Source organism: Phodopus roborovskii, unplaced genomic scaffold (assembly GCF_943737965.1).
Source record: "Phodopus roborovskii unplaced genomic scaffold, PHOROB, whole genome shotgun sequence".
Classification (NCBI taxonomy): domain Eukaryota; kingdom Metazoa; phylum Chordata; class Mammalia; order Rodentia; family Cricetidae; genus Phodopus; species Phodopus roborovskii.
In genome coordinates, this window is record NW_026126709.1 from 162,005 (window position 1) to 166,531 (window position 4,527).

At 38.8% G+C, this 4,527-nt stretch overlaps 1 pseudogene; it reads left to right on the forward strand.

The window, feature by feature from the left end:
• The first annotated feature begins 1,282 nt into the window (after positions 1-1,282).
• On the forward strand, positions 1,283-1,676 carry LOC127214431 (diphosphoinositol polyphosphate phosphohydrolase 1-like; annotated as a pseudogene).
• Positions 1,677-4,527: the final 2,851 nt, after the last annotated feature.

Sequence of the window (4,527 nt, forward strand, 5' to 3'; positions counted from 1 at the left end):
ATCAGCTCAGTGTTTAGCTCTGGATGTCTGCTTCTGTTTCCATTGGCTACTATATGAGGGTTCTATGATGGCATATTAGTTAGTTATTAATATCATTATCAGGGAAGGGCATTTAAGGTAGCCCCTTCACCGTTGCTCAAATTGTTAGTTGGGGTCATCCTTGTAGGTCTCTGGACATTTCTCTAGAGTCACTTTTCTCTTCAAATCTATAAGCACTACTTCTATTATGGTATATCCTTTTTGCTCTCTGTTTTCGACCCCCTGACTCAACATTCCTGGTCCCACAGGTTCTCCTCTTCTCCACTTCTCTTTAGCCTAATGCCCTCTCCACTCACTGCCCCCCCCACTTGCAATATTCTCAGAAAAACTTGTTCCTTTACCCTTCTGTGAGGCACCTTGTATAAAATACTTAGAACCCTCCTTGTATCCTTGTTTCTCTGGCGGTGTGAATTATAGGCTGGTGATACTTTGCTCTATGTTTAAAATCCATGTATGAGTGAATACATACAATGTTACTCTTTTTGTGACAGGGTTATCTCACTCAAGATGGTTTCTTAAAGTTCTATTCCTTTGCCTGATTATTTCAAAATTCCATTGTGTTTGTCTACTGAGTAGTATTCCATTGTGTAAATGTACCCAACCTTCTTTATCTTAGTTGCTTCCAGGTACTTGTTATTACAAACAATGCTGCTATGAACATAGTTGAACATATGTCTTTGTTGCATGGATGTGGATCTTTTGGGTATATGTCTAAGAGTGGAATTGCCAGGTCCTGAGGGTAGACTGATTCCCATTTTCCTGAGGACCAGCCATACTGATCTCCAAAATGGCTGTACAAGTTTGCACTCCCACCAGCAGTGGACTGGTGTTCACCTTTCTCCACTTCCTCTCCAGGATAAGCTGTAATTGATATTTCTAAATTTAGCCATTCTGGCAGGAGTAAGATGGTATCTTAGAGTTGTTTTGATTTCCATTTACGATGGTGTGGATGTTGAACTGTTTCTTAAGTGTCTTTCAGCAATTTTGGATTCCTTTTTTTGAGAATTCTCTATTCATTACTGTATTCCACTTTTTAATAGGGTTATTTGGTGTTTTGGTGGCTAGTGTCTTGTTTTCCCTTCCATATTTTGAAGATCAGCCCTTTGTCAGATGTAGGATTTGTGAATATCTTTTCCCAGTCTGTGGGATGTCATTTTGTGTTGTCAACTGTGTCCTTTTCCTTAAGCAAGCTTCTCAGTTTCAGGAGGTCCCATTTATTTATTGTCCATCTTAGTGTCTGTGCATGGAGCCTGAGGAGGAGCTGAGTGTGGCCCCGGTCCGTGAAGTCTGTGAGGAGGCTGGAGTAAAAGGGACCTTAGGAAGGTTGGTTGGAATTTTTGAGAACCAGGAGAACAGGACATACGTGTACGTGCTTATTGTCACAGAAGTGCTGGAAGACTGGGAAGACTCCATGAACATTGGAAGAGAGAGTGGTTTAAAATAGAAGATGCCATCAAAGTGCTACAATGTCACAAGCCCGTGCAGGCATGCATCCTACTTTGAGGCGCTGAGGCAAGGCTACTCTGCCAACAACTGCACCCCTGTCGTGGCCACCTCATACTCCACTTCTGTGTCAGGCATCAGATGACTGCAGACTTGCTGTAAGAGCCAGAGAGTGGAAACCAGACTGAAGTGTGGCTCTCGTCACCACTCCCTCACCCTCCTCACAGCCTCCTCTTTGACCCAGACATGGTGGGCAACAGAGAGGGGTACACTGAGGCGCTGCTGGGTTGTGGAGTGATGTGGGTGGTGTGTGGGGTGATGGGAACTTCTTTCTCTTTTTCCTGAGGGTGGGACTGGGATGTAACTCACGAGTAATTTCCTGCTTGCTCCATTCCTCCCTCACTCACCCTGCCCTCTGAGAGAGGAACCCTGTTCTCTCTCCCATTTTGGGTTCTGAAGCGTTCCCATTTGCCTCATCCCAGCCTAGCCAGGTATTTTCTCTAAATTTTTATTTTTCATTAAAAGACACCCATGTGAGATGAAAAAAAAGAACAAATACACATAAATACACAAACATACAATAAAAACAACTAAGATTCAAAGATAGACATTACCATAGGGTAAAGGGCTGGGAAAAGATCTTCCAATCAAATGGACCCAAGAAGCATGTATCTATCCTAATATCTAACACGTTAGAGTTCAAACCAAAATTAATCAAAAGAGAATAAGACGGTCATTTCATATTCATCATAGGAGAAATCCATCAGCAAAATGTGTCCATTCTGAACATCTATGTCCCAAATACAAAGGCACCCACATTTGTAAAAGAAACGCTATTATAACTCAAACCTCATATAAAACATGAAACAATTATAGTGGGAGACATTGATACACTACTCTCACCGCTAGACAGCAACACCAGTCAGAAACTGAACAAAGAAACAAAAAATCTAATAGAAGTTATGTCTCAATTGGGATTAACAGACATCTATAGAACATTCCATCCAAACACAAAAGAATTTACCCTCTTCTCTGATTTCTCTGCTCCACATGTAAACTTCTCTAAAATCAACCACATACTAGGTGACATAACAAATTTCAACAGATTAAAAAAAAAAATGGGAATAGTTCCCTATATCTTATCAGACCACCATGCTTTAAAATTGGAATTCAACAACAACACAAATCTCAGAAACCCGACAAACTCATTGAAACTGAACAATGCGCAATTGTACCATACCTGAAATTCACATAGAATGAGGACACAACATACTAGTACTTAGGGGATTTCATTGCACTAAGTGCCCCTATGAAGAAAATGGAGGAAAATCACATTAGAGAATTAACAGCACAAATAAAAGCCTTAAAACAAAAAGATGCAAACTCACCCTGAAGGAGTAGAAGCCAGGAAATAATCAATTTGAGGGCTGAAATCAATAAAGTAGAAAGCAGGGAAACAATACAAACAAATCAATGCAACAAAGAGTAGGTTTTTCTAGGAAATCAACAAGATAGACAAAACTGTATTCAAACTATTGAAAAAGGAGAGAGATAACATGCAAATTAACAAAATCAGAAACAAAAAAGGACACATAACAAAGGACACAGAGGACATCCTGACAATTCTCAGGTGATACTTTGAAAACCTGTACTCCACAAAATTTGAATTCAAAGGAAATGGAAAATTTTCTGGATAACTGTTACTTACCAAAATTAAATCAAGAACAGACAAACAACTTAAATAGATCTATAACCTCTAATGAAATAGAAGCAGTCTTCTAAAGCCTTCCAACCAAACAAAGGTCAGGGCCAGTCGGCTTCTGTGATGAATACAACTAGAAATTCAAGGCAGAGCTAATACCAATACTACTCAATTTGTTCCACACAAAAGAAAGTGAAGGTTCAATACCAAACTCTTTTTATGAGGCCACAATCACCTTGATACCCAAACTTCACAAAGACAAAACTAACAGAGAAAACCACAGACCAATAACTTTGATGAACATCGATGCAAAAATACCCAATAAAATACTGGCTAACTGAATCCTAGAATACATCAGAGAAATCATCCACTACAACCAAGTAGGCTTCATCCCTGGAATGCAGGATGGTTTATCATACAAAAATCTATCAATGTGATCCACCATATAACAAAACTGAAAAAGAAAAACCACAGGGTCATATCCCTAGATGCTGAAAAAGCCTTTGACAAATTTCAACACACTTTCATGATAAAAGTCTTGGAGAGATCAGGGATAACAGGACCATACCTAAACATAATAAGAACAATAAACAGCAAACCAACTGCCAACGTCAAACTGAACGGAGAGAAACTTAAGGCGATTCCACTAAAATGAGGAACAAGACAAGGCTGCACACTCTCTCTCTATCTCTTCAATATTGTACTTGAAGTTCTACCTAATGCTATAAGACAACAAAAGGAGACCAAGGCAGTGCAAATTGGAAAGGAAGTACTCACACTTTCTCTGTTTGCAAATGATATGATAGTTTACATAACCGACCCAAAAACCTCTACCAGGTAACTCCTACAGCTGATAAACACCTTCAGCATACTAGCAGGATACAAGATAAACTAAAAAAAAAAAAATCAATAGCCCTACTTTTTTCAGATGACAAATGGGCTGAGAAAGACATCAGAAAAATATCATACTTTACATTAACCACAAAGAACATAAAGTAACTTGAGGTAATGCTTACCAAAAAAGTGAAAGACCTATATGATAAGAACTTTGTGTCTTTAAAGAAATTAAAGCAGATACCAGAAAATGGAAATATACCCCATTCTCTTAGATAGGTAACATAAATATAGTGGCAATTTTGCCAAAAGCAATCTATAGATTCAATGCAATCCCCATTAAAATCCCAGCTCAAGTCTTCACTGACCTTGAAAGGATAATAATCAACTTTATATGGAAAACAAAAGACTCAGCATAGCCAAAATGACCCTGTACAATAAAAAAAAAATCTCAGGAGGTGTCACTATCCCCGACTTTAAGCTCTAGTACAGAGCTATATATAATTCTG